This window comes from Chrysochloris asiatica, unplaced genomic scaffold (assembly GCF_000296735.1).
Source record: "Chrysochloris asiatica unplaced genomic scaffold, ChrAsi1.0 scaffold00030, whole genome shotgun sequence".
In the NCBI taxonomy this organism is placed as follows: domain Eukaryota; kingdom Metazoa; phylum Chordata; class Mammalia; order Afrosoricida; family Chrysochloridae; genus Chrysochloris; species Chrysochloris asiatica.
In genome coordinates this window covers 22791396-22814884 of record NW_006408548.1, presented here as the reverse complement: position 1 = coordinate 22814884, position 23489 = coordinate 22791396, and the positions used below count along the sequence as shown (strand labels likewise).

General features: G+C 37.2%; 1 protein-coding gene across 1 annotated transcript in view; it reads right to left on the bottom strand.

The window, feature by feature from the left end:
• ZNF385D (zinc finger protein 385D) overlaps nucleotides 1-23489 on the bottom strand; it is a 561594-nt gene that overhangs the window by 129426 nt on the left and 408679 nt on the right. The window lies entirely within an intron of this gene.

The window sequence follows — 23489 nt, the reverse complement described above, 5'->3', positions numbered from 1 at the left end:
GTGAATTACTTAATCTATGTAAAGCATTAAGATGCCTGACTCCTAGTAATTGCAATGAATGTGTAGGCTGCTGTTATTACAATCAAATTTGCAAAGAAAATGTGAATTTTTAATTTGCAAAAACTGAGCCAGTTTTCCTTAAGAGTTCCCACCATGCTACACTGGAAGGTGTGGAGGGATGTATTTTAACAATGAATTTACTGATTCATATCATAACAATCTTTTCAGCTTCAATCGTCTCTTTTAGATAATAATTTTAACTCTACAAAAGATGGATACAATTTTATAAGCTGCATTTTTCTCCCTTTCCCTTTTGTTCTTTACCTAATCTATTCCTCCCTCACTTCCATTAACTTGCTTCAATAACTTGTTCATAAAAATTTTTCTAAAGTTCCAGGCAATCAAGGTAAAAAGGGAAACACAATCAACTATCATTATGAGAAAAAAAGGATGTGTGCTAGTTCCAAAGGAACTATTATTAATTATGCTTTTCTGGTGTCCACATGTATACATGTATCTGAACATCCAGAATGGAATGTTCTACTATATTTCCACCAAGGCAAAACTCTTCATCTTGTTCTAGTGCAGCTGGCTCTCTGAACAAAACTTAAAACATATCCCCCAATTATCCTGGTCCTTAGCCTTCTGCTCCTCTAACGTCACAGCTCTGTAACAGCAGGACAAAAATGGCATTAGGTAGATTGAAATTGGATTCAACTTGGACCCACTGAACTGTTTGCTGCTACAGACTTGACTGTTTTCTCAGGATAGCATTTTTAGAGCATGAATAAACTCAGTCAGCTTTAGCTCTCAAAAAAGTTTTGGCGTTTTTTTGTTTGTTTGTTTAATCTCTCCAAACCCATCCAAAAGCAATACCTGAAGGTAGAACTTAGAATTGGATTTCTAGTCTCAGAGGATATCACCACTGCTGCTAGAGTCAGCCCAAAGCCCTAGCGTGTAACAAGCACATTTGCAGTTAGAGTCTATTAATAAACTGATGAAAGCTTACCAGTTAAAAGCTGAAGAACACCACTTAATGCTCTCTTTTGCTTTTAATGGACTCAAGCCTGTTAAAACACTACTAAACAACAAGGCAAATTTTTCTTGCAGTTGATAGAGGGACAAGGTCATGCATACACGCAACTGAGAAATGAAATTCACTAGGCTTTGCATCACCAACAGCAGCTGGAAGGTGGAAAACCTAGAATCTACATTGCCTGGGGAGCCCCAAAGACAGGCCAGAGATGGAACACAAGATGTTTCACTCAGATAGAACTTCTATGATTACATTATCAAGTTTTCTTGGGGCTATTGAGTCAGTGGAGCAAAAAATGGACACATTTAGTCTACAGTCAGAGAAAGCTGGGTATAGCAAAGAGAGGATTAAAAAGTCACAACAGATGTCTCAGAGCTCTCATATCAAGGTGCATGCTCTGAAGGGCTCTTCCGGGGGCTCAATTACCGAAAATGGCTTATTGAGCACAAAAATGAGAGAAGCTAGCGAATGAAGTTTTAAAGACTTTCCTCGTTCTTTCACATCCCAAATGGGCTGTTTCTACTTATTTTTGGATCCGTGATGTCAATTCAATGAGTCAATGTACTTACTTCAGTGACATTTTGCTATTGTTATGCCTGTCAAGATACAGCTACACTAGTCAACACTTCATTCTTCCTTTCCAATGAGAAACACTCTATTATTTGTCCAACCCTATACTAGAGTTTGTTTTTTGATGGTGATGACTTCCAAACCTCCAAAGAAGATAATGAAAATCATGCTTCCAGACATCCAGAAAGTTAAGAATTTCCTGGTTGCATAACAATGTGGACTCAATGCCAATGCCATCTGAGTCTACAAGTTATGGGAGACTTCTTCTGACTTCATTCCCTCCTATGTCTATTAGAACTTATGAGCTTCCCTTGACTATGTGAGGCAATGTATTCACTCTTTACATACACTTCTAAACTTCTTTAGCTTCAACCTATAGCTCTCATGTTTTGAGAGCTTATGCTGATGTCGTTTGAACTATATTGTTTCTCTTAGAAATAATTTTCAATATGTCCTCATTATTTCCACAATTTTTCCTTGTTATTACTGTTAGGTGCTGATGAATCAGTTCTGACTCATAGCAGCCCTATGTACAACAAAATTAAAAGCTGTCCAGTCCTATGCATTATCACTACTGTTATTCTTGAGCCCACTGCTGCTGCCATTGTGCCAATCCATCTCGTTGGAGGTCTTACACTTTTTTTTTGTTGCCGATTCTCCACTTTACCAACCATGATGTCCTCCAGATACTGGTTCTTCCTTATAACATATCCAAAGTAGGAAAAATGGAGTCTCACTATCCTGGTTTCTAAGGAGCAATCTGGCTGTACTTCTTCAAACACAGATTTATTTTTCCTTCTTTCAGTCCATAGTACTTTCAGTATATCCCCCCAACACTATAACTTAAATGAATCAGTTCTTCTAAGATCTTCCTTATTCATTGTCTTGACTTCGACATGCATATGAACTAAGGACTTAGGTCAGGAGTACCTTAGTCCTCAAACTGCTATCTTTGCTCTTGAACACTTCAGTGGTTTTGGGCAGCACACTTGTCTAACCCAATATATCATTTGATTTCTTGAGGGCTATTTCCATGAGTGTTGATTGTGGATCCAAGTAAAATGAAGTCTTTGCCAACTTCAATCTTTTCTCCATTTAGTATGATGTTATTTTTTGGTCCAGTGGTAAGGATATTTTATTTCTTCATATTGATATGCAACCCATATTGAAAGCTTTGGTCTTTGATTTTTATCAGTAAGTATTTTAAGTCCTCTTCTCTTCCAGCAAGCAAAGTTGTATCATATGTATATCACCTGTAGTTAATGAGTCATCCTAAACACCTAATACCACATTCTTTTTCATATAACTCAGTTTCTAAGCTAATTTGCTCAACATACAGATTGAATAAGTATGGTGAAAGAAAAAACATTGGCTCACACTTTCTGATTTTAAACAATTCAGTATCCTCTTATTCAGTTCAAACCACTTCCTCTTGGTTTCTGGACAAGTTCCTCATGAACACAATTAGCCATTCTGGGATACTTATTCTTTGCAATGTTATCCATAGCTTGTCATGGTCCATATAATCATTTTTGAATAGTCAATAAAGCACAAGTAAACATCTTTCTAGCATTTTCTGCTTTTAGTCAAGATCCATCTGATGTCAGCTATGATATCACTCATTCCACATCTTCTGAACCAACTTCTTTCTGGCAACTCCCTATCAATGTAGTCTTGCAACCATTTCTGAATCATTTTCAGCAAAAATTTACTTGCATGTGATATTAATAACATTGTTCAATGATTTCTACATTCTGTTGCATCACCTTTCTTTTCCATGAGCATAAATATAGATCTCGTCTTCTTTGGCCAGGTAGCTGATTTCTAAATTTCTTGGCATAGATGAGTGGGCACTTCTAGTGATTCATCAATTTTTAAAAGATTTAAGTTTTTATTTTGTCAATTCCTGGAGCCTGTTTTTTTTTTGCCAAAGTCTCCAGTACAATTTGGATTTATTCCTTCAGTACAATCACTCTTAATCATATGCTATTTCTTGAAATGGTTGAACATTGACCACATCTTTTAGGCACAGTGACTCTGGGTATTCCTTCCATCTTCTTTTGATGTTTTCTGCACCATTCAATATTTTGCCCAGAGAATGTAAGTCAGGTCTTGAATTTTTCTTCAGTTATTTCTGCTTGAAAAGTGCTGAGTGTGTTCTTCCATTTGAGTTTTCTAACTCCAAGTCTTGAAAGTTCATTCAATTATTTTGCTTTGCCTTCTTGGACTGTCCTTTAAAACTTCCTGCTCAGTTCTTATCTCCTCATTTCTTCCATTTGCTTTAGAATCTTTGCATTAGAGAGCAAGTTTCTGTGTCTCTTCTGACACTATTTTATTATTTTCTTTCTGGTCTTTTTAATGATGTTTTGTTTTTTACCTGTCTAGTGTTCTTGAGGTCATCCCATAATTCTTTGTGATCTTTGATTATTAGTTTCTAATGCACCAGAACTGTTCTTGAGATGGTCTCTCCTGAATTTAGGTGGGAAATGTTCAACATCATATTTTAGCTCTCATAGACTTGTTTTAATATTTTTCAGCTTCAGCTGAATTCATTAGTAAGCAACTGATGCTGTATTCCACAGTGAGCCCTTGGCCTGGTTTTGATTGATAATACTGAACTTTTTTTGCCATCTTTTTCCACAGATGTAGTCAATTTGACTTCTGTGTATTATTTCTGGTTAGGTTCATATGCATAGTTACTTTTTATGTTGTTTCAAAAAGGTATTTGCAATAAATAAGTCACTGGTCTTGCAAAATTCTATCATGAGATTTCTAGCATCATTTCTATCTCTGAGGCTATCTTTTCCAACTATCCATTCTCCTTTGTTTCCAAGCCTCACATTTCAATCAATTCTTACATCTCCAATCATTCCAATCACCAGTAATTATCAATACATTTTGATTTCATGTTTGATCAATTTGAGATAGAAACTAGTAAAATTCTTCCATTTCATCATCACTGGTTTTAGTGGTTGATGTGTAAATTTGAATAAAAATTGTATTAACTTCACATCATCCTATCACATCTTTGTGCTACAAGTAATCTTGCAACATTCTTTTTGATGATGAATGTAATGACACTAATCTTCATTTTTTTCTTCAAGGCATAGTAAACCATGATTATCAGATTCACAGTGGTCAAAACCAGTTTATCTTAATAATTCCTAGGATATCAACCTTTATATATTTCATTTCATTTTTGACAATATACATTTTCCTAAAATGATATGTTGTGTGTTCCACTTTCTGATTTTTAATGAATGTTTGCAGCGATTTTTCCTCATTTTTCTTCATTTTCCTCATTTCTCCATCAGCAAAGGAATGTCCCACAAAAATTTTAGTCTATCTGCATCATCATAGTCAGCTCTACTTTGAAGATGCAGCTCTTCCCTAGTCATATTTTGAGAGCCTTCCAATCTGAGGGGCTCACCTGCCAGTATTATATATAATAATATTCTATTGCTGGTCTTAATGTTATCTGCTTTTGGTACTATCTCTGATAATGTATTACTACTATTCACGAGGTTTTTAGTACCTAAACATTCAGTAATCCACCGCTCCCTTCTTCCTAGTCAGTCAGTCTTCTGGAAACTTTGCTGAAACCTGCCCACCACAAATGACCAAGATGGTATTCAAAATAACAGTGTCATAGCTTCCAGCATCACAGCAACATGCATGGCACCACAGCATAACAACCTGACAGTTGCCCTACCTTTTCTGTTACTTCTTTTCTAGTTCAGTCTTTCAGGTATTTTCCAAAGATATACATAGCAATGATTCCTACCTCATATGCTCTTCTTATGACTGTCACTCTGCCATCATTAGGTGAAACCTATGAATACAGGCAAACCTTTGTGCCTGTTTTAGCCAAGAATATGGCAGAAGGATATTGTGATTTTCAAGACTAGATTATGAAAGGAGATACAACTCCAACCTGACTGACTTTTGTAGACTCCAGGTGCTATACTGTGAAAAAGTTTTGGCCAAATGGCTCATCCAGCCACATCAAAAGCAAGGCATTTGAGGAAAACTTCATGCTCCCATGTGATTGTAATCATACATAAGATCAAGCAAAGCAAAAAACCCCACTTACTTCTTATTCTCAACTACCAGAATCATAAGGGATAATAAGTAGTATATGGTTATCAATTGCTTTTGTTTTGTTTTAGAAATAACTTCTTCACAATTTTTTCATTAGAAGTACAAGTTTAATGAGGATATACTGACATTAGATAGATAGATAGATGAATAGACAGATAGATAGATACACAGATAGATAGATGTTATAAATTCCTTAATTTGCTTTGACTCATAATGACCCTGTATAGGGTTTCCAAAGGAGCTCTGGTAGTATAGTGGTTACAAATTGAACTGCGAACCTCAAGGTCAGCAATTCTAAACTACTAGCTGTTCTGCAGGAGAAAGATGAGGCTTTCTGCTCCCATAAAGATTTACAGCCTCGGAAACCCTATAGAGGGTCACTGTGAGTCAGAACCGACTCCACAGCACACACCACCACAGGGTTTCCAAGGAGCAATAGGTAGATGTGAATCACTGACTTTAATAATAAACCAGTGTCTCTTCTATAACTGTATACATGGACTCACAGATATTGTTTTTCCTATTTAAGAAATTACAAATTTTGTAAAGAAAACTATCACCTTCACATTTTAGACTATATTGCCTATCTTTAACTATCTCTCTATATTGAACAGAGTTCCTGGGTGGTACAAGAGGTTAAGTGCTCAGCTACTGGCAAAAAGTTTGGTGATTAGAAATCACCTAGATATAGATATACCTCAGAATACAGGTCTGGTAATCTGCTTCAGAACGGCCCAGCCTTGAAACCCATACAGAGTTCTATTCTGTACACATGTAGACACCATGGCTGGAAGGCAACTAACAACAGCAGCAGTATATATTGAGCTAAAATGTTGCAGTAACATAGGAGAACACAAAGCATTCATAAGCCAGGAACCAAATTACTGCACTAAAGATCACCTGCGTGCTTTAGAAAGTTAACATATTTTCCCAAAATGCCAATTCCTAGATAATATGTCCTAGGAGTTTCATCTTTCTCACACAGAGTGGCTAGTAGATTCAAACTCCTCACTTGTGGTTAGCAGCCTAACTCATAATCCATTACAGTACCATGTTTTATTTTTGTTTTGTTTTTTATACTAAGTGTATATAAAACAGTTACCCATGTGAAATACAAATTCACGAAAATTCAGAGAGGTAGATGTTAGGATTGACAAAAGTAGACATTTGTATAGTATGGCATATGTGTTTAGAGATAAGTTTTTGTACAGGTTTCAAATTTAGCTCTCCTTTGAATATTCACTGGTTCATGAAAAGTGGTTTAGGGAACCTTTGAAAGACTCATTTTACTACAAAAATGAACATACTTTCTGGGGTCTAAAGGGATTTGTACTTGATGATACTCCAGTCAGTAAAGGGTCATGTTGAGCATTCTGCAGACAGAATTGTTTCAAATCTGCAGCTGCCTGGGAAACCTTCACACAGTTGAGCCCGGCCTCCAGCAGGAGCTGCTGAACCACTTTTTTCCTAGCGGCCATGCTAGAAGAGCAAGACATGACGAGTAACAACGCTGGGCAATTCTGGTTCCCCAGTCAGTAGCTTGGTGGGTGAGTCGGCCAGGCCAGACAACAGGGCTACCATGGTTTCTTGACAAATGTTTAACACTTGCTAAATGATGGTAAAATGAAACATTTCATCAAAAGAGTCATGTGGGTCTTACAAATCCTTAGCATGCTTTTAACAAATAGATGCTGGTTACAAATATCTGTCTCCCTTCTACCTCATTTCAAAGGGTCTTTATAATTATTCTGGAGCTTAATGTTGCCATATGTATTTTCTCCTGACAAAATGTTTTCTACCCTAAATTATAATTTAAGTTTATTTCTTGTTTCTATACTTTGAGGGTAGAATTTCTATTTTGCATTTTCATTTTTGTTGCTGCCATATCTTATTATTGTAAAAAACATTTGTAGATGAGACATTAGGGATGAATGAATTGGTAGACAAATGGAGAAGTAAATAGTCTATAGTTCTTGAGTCAGACTTTCATATATCTGACAATTTCAGAGAAGGGTGGGAAAGTTAATTTTCTTTTCCACAAACTCTATTTTGTAGAGAACATGAAACAAATGCACTAATTTACCCTGTCTTTATTTAATTCTAGAAATCTAGCAGGGAAACAATGTACTGGACAAAAATAAAATAAGGTACCAGATGTGTCCATATCATTCCTGCTATACACATTTTGTATATTGACCTTCACAACCTTCACCTTGAAGATGATTGACATGAACAATCAAAGAGCATAAAATGTTGTCAAGATAGTCCCCAAATAGCAAAAGCAGGAAATGCTAGAGTACTAGGTTTCTCACTGGCAGAATGGCAGACTTCTCCCCCATGGAGTTAAATATGCTCTCTGCCCTCAGATTTAACCCAAAACTAATGTCATAACTTAAAAGTTGGATACACTGTCAATCTGCTCCAACAGAGCTTTAAAAAATGTTCTTAACTATCACTCGAAGTAGCACAGTAATTTAATGATGTATCTGAAAGCAATTATGATAATTAAAATAGCAACAGAATTTTATGCTGCCTCTGTGAAATGCTCAACCCCTTGGTTGCAAATTCCAATTCCAAGTTACACTAGTTAATATCTTGGATTTGTAGTACAAAGTGCCTTAGCTTAGTTTTGTTTATTCAAAATAAATACATTAGAGCTCAGTTAATAAAACACATAGATTATATTCATCCATTTTATATTTGAGGTATGTTAGCTTTAAAGGTTAACATAATTCTTAGGATGATGTACCTGATAAGAAAATTATTACAATACTACTAATTGATATTTTCAATGTAAAACCATGACAATCTTTGGCATAAAGGTTTATAAGGTATATAATCCACTAATGAGCTTACAATTTCATGGGACTGACAAACAGGAAGATACACAATGGAAGCAGGTGCTAGGGCAGAGTTGACATAGAATCTGGCAGTCTAAAGGTATGCATTAGCACACAACATGTGCATTCTTTAGTGACTCAATATGTGGTGCACTGAATGGGGTGAAATATAGAGAGGATTTTTCCAGGCAAAAGAATATCTGTACCTTGCTTTCAAACCCCAAATGATTATATTGGGCTAGAACTCAGGAGACATAGAGGACTGACAAACATTTTGGACTGGCACTAAATCACCAAAAGGTCTGGCACCCTGCTCAGGAGTTTAGAATTCATAAAGTATAAGTAAAAGTTTAATTTTAGTCCAAATATATGGTTTAGCTAACTTTTAACCCAAGTAAGTGCATAATTTAGGATATTACAAAAAGTCCTTATTTCTCCTGACTACATGGAATCATCTGCTAATCAGGCTTCATTTCACATTTCATGTCTCTGACTATTAGATATAAACCCATCTTAGAGACAAAGTTCTCTAATGGTCCACATGGTTTTACAGGTGCTCATATGACATTCTGTCATATTTGATCATTGTTTATTTCTTTCATTACACTTAAGATTGCTGACTTGAAGAACCATAATTTTGCAGTAGAAATAGTTCATCACTATATAAGCTTATGTCTACTCAATTGCTAAAAATGGCATAAAAATGAAGGAGGGGGAGGGAATCCACATGAATTTAAAAAAAAACAAAAAACCATGCACAGAGACACAGATGTATCCAGATGTTTGGCATCTGTAGAGGAAACCACTGGGACATTTAATTTAATTTTTGAAAATTCCTCCAGATGTCTGGTATTTTATACATACTGGTCAGGTGGTTCAGTTTATCATTTATTTTATAGATTTGGTATTTCTAGAAAAGAAAGTCACTTATATACAGTCCATGCACATAAAGTCACATGTACAGGTGACGTGCTTTTAGTCTATAGCATGAAATTATTCTCTTAATTATCACTTTACCCTTAACTTCCCCCTTATCTTGCACACCATTCACTAGCATCCTAAAAAATAAAACAGATGACAGGACTTTTAGGACTATAGATTCTCATTGTTTCACTAATTTATTATGTTCAGGAAGACAATTTGTTCCTATCAAGAATAGGAATTCATTGTGAAATTATTCTATGATTCATGAAGTGGTTTTCAGTAATGTCAAGGCTAGTAGTCTAGTGTTTAAATATTTGACTTTTAATGCAAAGATCAGCAGTTTGAATCTACCAGTTGCTCCATGGAAGGAAGATATAGCAGTCTGCTTCCACAAAGATTGTTGCCGAGTACCGCGGAGTTGGTTCCAACTCATAGTGACCCTGCAGCACAGGGTTTCTGAGGCTGTAAATCTCTACAGGAGCAGAAAGTCTCACCTATTTTCCCACAGAACAGCTGGTAGTTTCAAATTGCCGACCTTGGGGTTAACAGCCTTAGAAATCCTTTGGGCAAGTTCTACTCTGTCCTATACAGTAACTGAGTTGGAATCATCTCCACAGCCGTGTTAATCTAAGTCAAAACTTTGCTCAACCTACCAAGCAGGGGATATGGAACAACAACACTCATGTGGTATGCTTACCAGAAAATGGTTCAGCCATTCAAAATCAAAAGGGCAGCATTTACTTGTGGTCAAGGTTCCAAAGGTTTTGGAAAGCAAGCATTTGGAATGGAAACAGGAACCTCAGGGAGGAAGTGAGATACTGTTGTTAAAAGATAAGACTGCAAGCAATGAGATGAAACAGTGTGTGATTTGTTGTATGTAAAACTATCCATTCTGTAAAACCTCACTCAATACGTAACAAAAAAAGTTTACAAAAAAACCCAAAAAACTGATCAGCCTAATAGAACCAGCAAAACACTATTCATCTGGATTTCTTCATGCACAAACAGAAGAGGATAGAATACTTTTGCTACTTCTTGGAGTCTTGGTGTGGCACTATAAAATACAAACTGGACTCCTCATCACAAGGATGGCCGTACAAACCCACCCGTCACTCCTTGGAAACCATATACAGGATTACTATGAGTCAGAAGCCACCCCACTTAACAACTTCTTATCCCTAATGTACAATCTGTCACCAATGATTTACATACAGAGATTCTGGAATCATAGTATTCAAATAAATGTTATCTATTTTTTTCCTTCTTCTTCTCAATGTCCCTCCTTTGGCTCAATCACCCTAGACATTTGCTCACAATACATCCTGCAGGCACTTAGCACACATCTTCAGGAGGAAACACTTGATGAAAGCTCTTTCTCTGACCAATCTGAAGTATGTCATGAGCCAGTGCTAAGAAAAGAAACCACACTTTAGGCAAAAAACGTCTCACAATGGGGCTTCTAGGACTATAAGGGGATACCTGCAGAGGGGTTCTTTATCATGGTAGTGATTGTCCCAGGGAGGCTTTGTTTGGGAAGATGGGTAAGAAAAGATTCCAGGGGCTAGCACAATTTTAACCACTAGAAATGGTATCCACCAACCCTCCTATATCACACACTACTCAGCTGGGTTCAAAAAGCCATTGTAATGGCCACACACAAGACAGAAATCATACTCAAAGTTATGGGGTTAACCAGGAAATTTAACAGATTAGTGACGTTAACAGGAAGTTACCATTCAGGGTCAGAAATGCTCAGAGCACAGTTTTTCCAGTCAGGACAGTCTGCTATATCCACAAACAGGCCTCTTTCTGGCCTTTGGCCCATTGGCCTGGCCTCTTCCCTGCTCTGGCAATGTTATAAAACTCTCTTGTTGTTGTTAAGAGCTGTCGAGCCAGTTCCAACCCATCGTGATCCTGTATAGGGTTTCCAAGAAGTGGCTGGTGAGCTTGAACCACCAAACTTGCAATCCATCCCATTAAACCACACACTTTTAGTACTGTTGATTAATGCTCAAAGGGACTGAACTCTACTATAAGCCTCAGCCTGCAGGTACTCAGCTCTAGCTCCAAGAATCAGCAAACCTAGCTCTCCACTTAAGTTCCTGGAGGCACCACACACCACAAATGAGCTGCCTGCCCAAAGGCACTCAACTTTACTTGTCTTGGGTTAGGAAGCCCATCACTCTGTCTGCTGCTCTGACTCTTGTTTCTGCTGTTGCTGCTACACTGCTGCTCCTCTGCCTTTCCTGTGGTCTCACAGCTTTCTTACGCTGGGTCAAAAAGCTTCAGTGTGCAAGGATCTCAGTTGTGCAAAGAATGTGCTCTACTCAATTCTTCTTCTTTGATGGTAGTGAGATCCTCCAATTCCTGCTTCTGACATGGTTCATATTATATCCACCATGATGGCAAAATCGACCAATCACAATTAGCCCTCTTAACAGTTACAACTGAAATATACAATTCACCAGCATCTTCCCCCACCTTCTTTTAACCAAACCCATCTGGAAAAAGCTGTTTGGTGGAAGTTTACGAACACTATGGCTACAAGAGACATTTAATTATCTATAACAAGAAGGACCTTTGTAAACCTTTGCACCAGATCTCTAAGTAGTGATGGTGATGTCCCTTTTCAAAAGACTTAAACTTCAACAGAGTAATATATACATAAACTTCAAAAGCATTTGTCTTGATTCTTAGGGAAAATGTGTAACGCTAATTATGCAGCTTTGGTGTAATTATATAAATCAGGTATGCTATATTAAATATCAGGATCCCTGGTGGCATTGTAGGAAAATCAATGGATTACTAACTCTAAGGTCAGCAGTTCAAACTCACCAGCCATTTTATGGAAGAAAGATGAGGCTTTCTACCCCCTAAAAGATTTGCAGCCAGACAGTATGGAAGATGGTAGACTAGGCAGAAAGACTGTATGGAGCCTCTACAACATAGATACAGATAACCAAATGAAACACATGCAGATGATAGTCCTGGAACCCTGAAATTCATATGAAGGGATAAAAAAGTGAATAGAATGCTTACTAGGAGAGAAAGCTAAAAAGACTCGACAAAAAAAGGATAAAGAACAGTGACCTGTGCCAGTCGACAAGTGTGGCCATCTTAAGCTTTTGTGAGAGGCCTCACAGATAAGACAACATGTTGATATTTCAGAAACATACCAGTGGCTCATGGAGATAAAGGTGTCATTTTTTTTCTTTTCCTTCACACTCCCCTAGTGACCAGAGGCATGACTGACCCCCACCCATGAACACCCCCAGCGTGGCACTCTAGGAATGTACAGTTCTGAGCACCAACAAAGGAAGGGGGAGATATTCTAATTAATCCTCAGAAATTGGATTTGGGAGGCACCAAGTCTGCTGAGCTGACTCTGGCCAGGCCTGAACTAGCCCAAACTTACAACAGATAATTGAATATACATGTGGGGGAAAATAAAGAAAGAAGACTGATGATCTTTGCCAGCTAGCCAAGCTTAGCAGTGACAGCTTGAACTTTCATGGTTACCTTGGAAGCAAGATTATAATGGTGGTGCAGAGGTATACCACTTATTGGCAGAGAGAAAGTTGCAAATGTTTTTCTTGTAGCCCGCATTACCTTGGTAACCAGAGGTGTGGTTAGTCCCCATCTGCATACACTCCCAGAGAAGCTCCTGCTCTACAGGTAGTCAGAGCCCTATCAAAGGAAGTGGGGAACTAACATCACCAACCCCGCACCTGGAATCAGGTGTGGCCTACTCCAGACTTGCAGAGCTCTCAATCTCAGCTGGCCTCGGAGATGTAAATACCCTGACCCTTCAGATGCCTTGGAGTCTGCATGAACTATTTCCAGATTGTGTGCTCAGAACAGAAAATACCTAGCCCTCCAGGAACTCCTTCTGGGTTGAGAGTGTTACAGTCTCATCCCTCATTCACCCACACCATGAGGTCCTTGAATGGTAGAACACCCCAGAATATTTGCCTCTTTGGGTTTAGCGCCTGTTTTTTAACTTTGTTTTGTTTTTATTCCTCTTCTTTCTCTCTTTAGTCTCCCTTGCTTTCTATCGTTTCTGTTGTTTTTAAGTGCCATCCAGTCGATCTGACTCACTGAAGTTTCTGAGGAGCACAGACCTTACGGTTCAAACTGACCATTGAGGTCAAGTGCTTATCCTGCGAGGCCACACACACCAGGACTCCTTGATCCTTTCTAACTCTACTTTTATTTCTTCTTCTTTTTTTCTGTTCCACTTACCCAACATTACTACACTTTCTTTCTCTCTCTCTCTCTCTTTTTTTCTTTTTCTTTTTTACTATTCTCTGGTCTCTTTCCCTTTTACTCATTTCTCTCCTTAACTGTGTTAGTTATTTTTTTCTTTCTTTTTATTTTCTCTCATGTTTCTGTTTTATTTTTCCCTCCTCTTTTTTCTCTTTTTGGATTTGTATTGTTTTTCTAACTGTTGCCTGTCTTTTTTTCTTTTTCTTTAATTTTCTATTTTCATATTTTGCTGTTGTCTGCTTGTTTGTTTGTTTTCCTTCTCTCTTGGGTAAGCCTCCTCTTCATGTCTCACCCAATAGGAGACAGCAAAGACCAGCCACAAACATACCGTCTATAGCTCCACCCAAAGGGAAAGGACCAATACTAGCTGCTATATACCAGATCAGTGACAATAACCAACATCAACAAAGTCCCTCTTAAACTGACTAGCAAAAACGGCATATAGAGAATGGTGCACAAGCTCATCCCCTAATCACACCCACTAGGATGCAGTTGGTGAGCACCTAAGAATACATCTACATACAACCATCAACTTAATACAAAGACAACACCACCAAAATGTTTCACAGGCAACAAACCATTTCTGTTCACACAAAGAAACAAGACAGAGCGGCTCAAACAAGTGAAAAATATGCAAAGCTAGAAAATGTTTTTGAGGGATAAGAGACATTGGAACTACCTGAAAAAAGAATTCAAGATAATGATATTTAGGCACCTCTGAATGATTGAAACAAAGGTTGGGGGGGGGGCGGAGAAATAACTCAGGAAAACTACAGGAACACACAAACAAAAATAGATAAAGGATTTTGTCAATTAAAATAAAATATGTAATTAGAAATCCATAAGATTAATATTAAAATTTTAGAAATGCACTATACATTGAAAAAGAAAAGGAATAGGTAAGAATCAGTGTAACCCAAATAAGTGAATCTCTCAATACTAGTAAATCCAGAAGAACAATAATAAAAATATTTTTTTTTAAACTGAATAAACCCCATTTCATGTGGGAAAAAATGAAGTGAAACAAATTATGAGTGATTGGAATTCCAGAACAGATAGAGACCAATAAAAGCACATAAAAGACAAGTGAAGTATTAGTAAACTCCCCTAACACAATGAAATATGAGAAAATAAGCATTGAAGAAGCTGAATGAACCACAAACAGGATAGACCCTAAAAGAAAATTACTAAGACATATCATAATCAAACTCAAAAATCTGTGAACAGCTCAGGAAAACCAAAAAGATACCTACAAAGGAGAACCAAAAATATTTAGTAAACATTAAAACAGCAGCAATGAAAAACTTAACAAGAAAATGCACAAACACAATGAACTCAGCACAGAAAATTATGTGAAACAAAGAAACCAGTAGTACCACAAAAAAAACAATAACAAAATGAATGTAATCAATTCATGTTGTTGTTAAGGGCCATTAAGTCGGTTCTGACTCAGAGCAACCCTGTAAAGGTTTTCCAAGGAGTGGCTGGTGGGTTTGAACCAATGGCCTTGCAGTCTAATGCTTATCTTACAGCTCCACATCAGGACTTCAATTCATGCCTATCAATAATTACACTGAACCTCAATGGATTAAATGAACCAATCAAGAGACAGTAGCAGATTGGATAAGAAAATAGGATATTCAATATCCTGTCTACAAGAAACATAGCTTACACACAAAGACAAAAGTAGATTAAAAATCAAAGGATAGAAAAAAATGTATCAAGCTAATAGCAATAAAAAATGAGTAAGAGTGGCAATATTACTTTGTGATAAAATAGACTTTAAGGCAAAAATCAACATAAGTGACAAAGAAGGACAGTATATCATGATTAAGGATCAAATGAACAAGAAAGCATAACCATACTAACTATGCTCCCAGTGAAAGAGACTCAAAATGCATAAATAAATCTAATAGAATTGAAGAAATAGACAATTGTACAATAACAGTTGTTGTTGTTGTTAAGTATCACTGAGTCAGTTCTGACTTATAGCAACCTAGTACGGAACTTCCAAGGAGCAGCTGATAAGTTTGAACCACTGACCATGAGGTTCAAACTGACTCTACAGCCACTGCATTATCCCACAGTGCCACACCAGGATGCCACAACAATAATAGAGATTAACACACCTCTTTAAATGAAAGACAGAACTAGAAACTCAAAAAAAGACATATAAGACCTAAACAATACAATCAATCAACTTGAATTCACAGACTTATACAGAGCACTCAATAAACCCAACAACAGCACAATACACAATCATTTCTAATGCATCATGGACTATCATCCAGAATAGACCGTATATTAGGCCACAACGTAAGTCTCAATAAATACCACAACGGATATTCTCAGATCACTATGCTATAAATTGAGAAATCAACAATAGGAAGATCAAGAAAATCAAATCAAATGGATGGAAATTGATAACACACTGCTGAAAAGCTACTGAGTAACAGAACAAATGAAAAGTGAAATTTTTAAAAATTCCTTCATTCAAATAAAAATGGAAACACAACACACCAAAATCTTTGGGACACAGAAAGCGCAGTGTTTAGCAGGCAATTTATAGCAATAAATGCACACATCCAAAATAAAGACAGACAAGCAAAGTGAGTATACAGTCACCAGATGAAAAGACATAATGAGCAGAGGAGAAATAAAAGATTTAGAAAACAGAAAACAATAGAATCAACAGGACAAGGAGTGGGTTCTTTGAAAGGATTAAGAAAATTGACAGTTGGCAAATCTAACAAGTGGAAGAAGATGCAAATAACATACATATGAAACTATATGTGTGTTGTCACAACAAAACCAGGGAAATAAAAAAGATAGTAACAGAGTACTATTAGTCCTACTGTGGCACTATAGAATAAGCACTTGACCTCAAGGTTTGAACCATAAGGTTGACTGTTCAAACTCACTAGTCACTGCTCTGAAACCCTACACAGGGTTGCTCTGAGTCAGAAAACATTCAACAACAACATGACGAATTATAGGTCCCAAAAGTTTGAAAATCTAGAAGAAATTAATAAATTTTTAGTAAGCATGACCTACATAAACCAACACAGAATGATGTAGAAAACTTGAACAGAACTATAATAAAAGAAGAAATCAATCAGAATTTGTAAAACTCTCAACAACAACAAAAAAATTCAGGCCAACATGGTTTTACTAGTAAATTCTACCAAACTTTGAGAGAAAAGCTGACATAAATTCTACTCAAAATATTCCAGAACACAGAAAAGAATGGAAAACTGACAAATATATTTTATGAAGAGAGCATAACTCTCATATCTAAACCTGGCAAAGACATCACTAATATAGAAAACACAGACCAATATCCCCCACAGCTAAAAACAACAGAAAACAATAAATGCTGGTAAGGATATGGAGAGATTAGGAACCTCTAACACTGCTGGTGGGACCATAAAATGTTTCAAACATTGTGGAAAATGATATAGTGCTTCCTCAAAAAGGTGGAACTAGAAATACCGTATGTCCCAGCAGCCCCTCTACTTGGTTTATATGCACAAGAAATAAGAGCCAGAACACAAGTAGATATCTGCACACCAATGTTCATCATAAAACTATTCACAATATCAAAAAAGATGGAAACAGCCTAAATGCCCATCAATGGAAGAATGGATTAACAATCTTTGGTATATACACTCACTAGACTATTATGCAGTGTTGAAGAAAAACGATAAATCTGTGGAAAATCACATAATATTAATGAACCTGGAGAACATTATGCTGAGTGCGAAATTAGTGAATTACACAAGGACAAATATTATTTAAGTCTGCTATTGTAAAATCTCAAGAAAACGTTTTTATGCTAAAATAAACATTCTTTAATGGTTACTAGAAGTGGGAGGGAAGTAGAGTAATTCAGTGGCTAACGGGTAGAGACCTGTTAACTCAAGTGATGGGGAGGACAATATACATGAAGAAGGATGTTGGCAGATATATAACAAAGACAGGTGAAATCACAGGAAACATGGAAGAGCTACAGGGGATAAAGGTTAATAGTGTTATACACACAACCTTGGATAAAAGTGTTCTATGGGTAGATACATGGACAAATACACAAGCTGAACAGTATGGAGCAAGAGTGGGAGTATACACACAAATATGCAAGGGTTTGAAAGAGGATATTTGTGTATGGGTATTTACCTTTCCCGAAAATAAGCCTATGAATGTGGTGGTGTAAACAGAAGGCAAAATGATGAAAACTTTTTAGATACTTTCAAGTATCTTAAGGCAATGAGCTGCTGGGCCTAGAACTCAGGAACAAAGTCTTCAGGGACATCATATTCAATTGGCATAACTTACTGATGAAGACCAAGGAGCTCTGGTAGCGTAGTGGTTACAAATCAGGCTGCGCACCTTAAGGTCAGCAGTTCGAAACTACCATCTGTTCTGCAGGAGAACGATGAGGCTTTCTGCTCCCATAAAGATTTACAGCCTCGGAAACCCTGTACAGGGTGGCTATGAGTTGGAACCCACTCCACGGCACATAACCACCACCACCACTGATGCTATTCCACCACCTCTGTCTCTAATTGACGATTCTCACTCTTTGGCTTCTTCCTAATTAACAGGAGCAAGATGCTTACATATAGCTTTGGTTTTGCACTAGGCCGGATGCAAACAGCTGTTTGGGGAGACAATTGTACATAAACAGAAACAACACAGATTTTTAATGATCTTACAATTGACTATGTGGCTTTGTTTCCTGGTATTTATATTTTTTTCAGACATTGGTCAACTTCAGACACTGGTACCTTCTTTAACATTTATAAAAGTCTCTATCACTCCAAGTCCCTGAGCAAATAATGTACATTCCAATAAACACTTTATTATTAATCCAAGGTTAAACAAATGACTCCATTGCATTCAGAGACTTTCTCAACAATAAAGTCAAAATTATTTCACTTTTGGAACCTTTGTGTCAGATGAGTAGAACATCCTGTGTTATCATTTTCAATTTAAAAAAAGAAAAAAGAGGGAAGGAGATACAAAGAGCACTGAGTCATAAGAGTGAAAAGTGCAAATTTAAATTGTATTCTAGCAGCTTTATCTGATGAATATATTTGTAGTGTACTGATAGCGCTAAAGGGGATTATGTAATAGAACTAGGGAGAAATGTTCCCAGACCTCACCAATTAGATGAGTAAGATAAATCTATACACTCAATAGGCTAATTAACTCTTGATTGATAGTTACTGAAGGGCCATTAGAAATGTCAAGTGATCTTTATCTGTGCAACTATAAAACCTTCACAAAACTTTAGGTGTTAGTCTTGATGACCTTTATCAAACTTGCAATTCTGGAGTGAGCCATACCACAAAATTCCTTTGATTAACAAAACCGTGGTTCTTTCATGAAATCATTTATACACAAATGTCTAAAGCTTTTCTACGTTCCATTCAAAACCAAAAATGCAAAACTGATTGTTTTCTATTACAAAACCACTTACTATCTTTTATTTAAAATGAGTTCTGGCATGGGGCTGTAGGGTAAGCACTGGATTGCTAACTACAAGTTTGGTGGCTCAAATCCACTAATTGGATTTGAACCTCGAAAATTGGATTTGCATCTCGAAAACCATAAACAGAGTTGCGGTAAGTCAGAAATGGCTCAACGGCACTTAACATTGTAACTTTAAAGAAAAAAGGATAAGTGGCACTGTGAGCTAATGTGTCAGACTGCAAAGTCGTTTGAACTGAAAGGTTGGTGGTTCAAGCTCACCAGCTGCTCCTTGGAAACCCTATACAGGGTTGATATGGGTTGGAATTGATTCGATGGCACTTAACAACAACAACAAAGTATGAACTCTCAAAGGGTATGTCATCTAACAATGTAAAGACAGAGAATGCATATAAAGATTATATTCTATGACAAATAACAGTAGTTACATAAATACATATTTGTCTTTTACCTTAAAGGCAGCAATCAAACCCACTCCAACTGAGTTAAGGAGCTCTGGTAATGTAGTGGTTACAAGTTGGGCTAATAATCTCACCCTCAGCAGTTTGAAACTACCAGCAGTTCTGCAGGAGAAAGATGAGGCTTTCTGCTCCCGTAAAGATATACAGCCTCAGAAACTCTATGCAAGGTCACTGTGAGTCTGAACTGACTCCACAGCATATTACTACCACCATGAATGAGTCCATTCTGACACACAGGAACCCTACGTAGGATTTCCGAGACTGTAAATCTTTACAAGAGCAGAGCGCCTCATCGTACTCCTGTGAAATAGCTGGTGGGTTTGAAACACCAGTCTTGCAGCTAGCAGTTCATTTTTTATCCTACAGCACCATTAGGAAGCAAAGAGAAGAAAAATTTGAAAGATGGGTCTTGAAAGAGAATTAGATTTTTAAGAGAGGTGTAGAAGTAAAGATAGAGGAAGAATTACCAACCTGTGGTTCACAGTCCAGTGTTGATCCTACAATGTATGTCAATGTATGTCTCCAGTGAGGCTATTGTAGGTAAGCAAGTAGAGAAGTTTGGGAAGAGAGGTTGTGGATAAACCATGAAGGGTCATGACGTCTAGCATAAAGATATTTTGAAAGTTTCTCAAAGAGTAAGTGATATATGTAATCTATGTACTATACTACACAGTGCACATGGACTGCAGCATGAAGAATATACTTATCATTGTGCAAGAGCGGAGGCAGCTGAACTCGTGTGTTGGTTAAGGCAATTGCAAAGGTAAGGCATGGGCCTACGAGGTCAGAATAAACGAAGTAACAATGTATAAGAATGATGTTTTCTAGGGTTGGGAGGGAAGAAGATTTCCTGCAAGGTATTAAATGTGTGAACTGAGAGAAAGAAAAACAAAGACAATTACAAGCTTTCAATTTGTAAGGTGCAGGAACAAATAAAAAACTAGGAAAGAAAGGACAACATGAGAGTTTTTATACTTGTTAATTAGAAGCACAGTAAACCAGCCAATTGAGTGATCGGTCTGCCATGGAGCAATAGGTCTGATTAAAAGAGGACAGGACTAAAGGTGGGCTATTATTACTCACTGCTGTTTAATAATGCATAATTACTCACCTATGTTTAAGGATCTATGGTAGCGTAGTGGCTACAAGTCAGGCTGCTAATCACAAGATCAGCAGTTTGAAACTACCAGCCATTCCACAAGAGAAAGATGAGGCTTTCAGCTTCCATAAACATTTACAGCCTCTGACACCCTGTACAAGGTTGCTATGCATCAGAACTAACTCGACAGCACTTAACAATAACTATATATACATATATATATGTAAATATATATATATATTATATATACACACACATATACACATACACATACATATATACATATGTGGAGTCATCCTGGTGTGGTGCTGTGGGTTAATATGTTAGACTGCAAAATTAGTTCCAACCACATGGCCGGCAGTTCAAGTTGAAAACCCTATACAGGGTCACTATGTGTCAGAACGGAATTGACGGCATTTAACAACATTTATCTATGTATGTATGTATGTGAGTCCTTGTGTGGTGATGTAGGATAATCACGTGATCTCAAGGTTAGTTTGAATCTCAAGTTCAGAGGTTCAAACTCACAGATGCTCCTCGGAAATCCAAAAGGCCACTATGAGTCGAACTGACTCGAGTGTACTTACCAAAACCAACAATATAGATGTGTATATACATATATATATATATATATTGTTGTTGCTATGCGCCGTGGAGCTGGTTCCGACTCCTAGTGACCCTGTACAGGGTTTCCGAAGCTGTAAATCTTTATGGGAGCAGAAAGCTTCATCTTTTTCCGTGGAAAAGCTGGTAGTTTTGAACCGCTGACTGTGAGAGTAGCAGACCGATTCATAACCACTACATTACCAGAGCTCCTATATATATATATATATATATATATATATATATATATATATATATATATATATATATATGTGTGTGTGTGTGGTGTATATATATGTATATATTATGAGAAAGAGAGAAAGTCCTTGTGTCATGCTGGAAGATAAGCATTGGACTGTTAACCACAAGGTCAGTGGTTCAAACCCAAAAGTTGCTCTTAGGAAATCCTATATAGGGTTGTTATAACGGAGCAGGCCCAACATGCATTTATACACACACAAGTACAAACACACATGCACTCCATCCAGGAGAATTATTCTTTCCTGCCCCATTATAGTCACATATGGTGATGTGCTATTCCAGTAACTGTGAGAGGGATTGTATGGGTCACTTCTAGTGAGAAGTTTGAAGAGCTTGTTTATTTGCAACCCTCATTTTTTTTTTCCTGTTATAAGAATGTCTGATGTCCCAGATAGTGACTGCTTCATTAGCCTGGGTCCCTGATTTAAATTAACGTGAAGAAAATCGACAGTTGATTTGTAGCATTTTGTTGTTGTTTTTAAGTGCCATTGAGCTACTTGAGACTCAGCAACCCTGTATACGTTAGTCAGCAGTCCAATGCTTATCCTACATAGCCACACAAGAGAGCTCCACATGATATGGAGCATAAACAAGAAGCAATTAATTGTTGGAAACGCCACTAGCACAAGCATTTGGACGATGTTTACTACTGTGGTATAAGCTAGACTGAAATGACAGTTACAACTTAGAAAAGAATGAGATTCTCTCCAAAAGAAAAGCAATGAAAATTCAGATTATGCCCTAGCTCAGGACCTAGACAATTTTGGACTTGTCATTTCATTCTGTAGGGAGAATGAATAGCTAACTGACTTATATTTGCCAATTTACTTTGAAGATAATTCTTAGTTTATGTCATTTTTGATTATGGTATATGTATTATATTGTTGTTAAATGCCACTGTGTGGATTCCAACTCATAGCGACCCTGTACAATGTTTCTGAGGAGCTACTGTTGGGTGTGAACCACCGACCTTGTGATTAGCAGTCTAATACTTATTCTACAGTGCCACTCCCCTTTTTGTAAGTGTACAATTCAGTGGCATTAATTATATTCTCACAAAGTTGTGTCACCATCACCAGCATCTAGTTGCAAAATGTTTTCACCTCCCCAAATATTAACTATCTATGAAGCAATAACCCTGTTTACCCTTCACCCCAGCCCCTAGCAACTTTTCATCTACTCTCTGCTTCTATTATTTTGCCTATTCTACATATTTTACATATGTCTTGTCATACAAAATTTATCCTTTTTTATCTTATTTCCCATAGCATAATATTTACAAGGCTCAGCTATGTTATACCATAGATCAGAACTTCATTTCTTTTTGTGGCTAAACAATACACTACTGTATCTACATGCTACATTTTGTTTATCCATTCATCTGGTGATGGACACTTGTTTTCACCTTTTGGCTATTATGAATAATTGTTGTTGTTGTTGTTGTTGTTAAGTGCCGTCGAGTCGGTTCCGACCCACAGCAAATAATGCTGCACTGTTATTGCTTTTTCTACATGCTAGTGGTTATGAATCGGGCTGCGAACCTTTAGGTCAGCATTTTGAAACTACCAGCTGTTCCGCGGGAGAGAAATGAGGCTTTCTGTTCCTGTAAAGATTTACAGCCTCATAAACCCTGTACAGGGTCACTATGAGTCAGAACCGACTCCATGGCATATAACTACCACCAAAAAATGTTGTAGATTAGAGAAGTTATTCTGGCCATCTTTGAAAATGTTACAATATATTCTATTAATTAATAGTTGTTGTTGTGTGCCGTGGAGTCGGTTCCGACTCATAGAGACCCTACACAGGGTTTCCGAGGCTGTAAATCTTTACGGGAG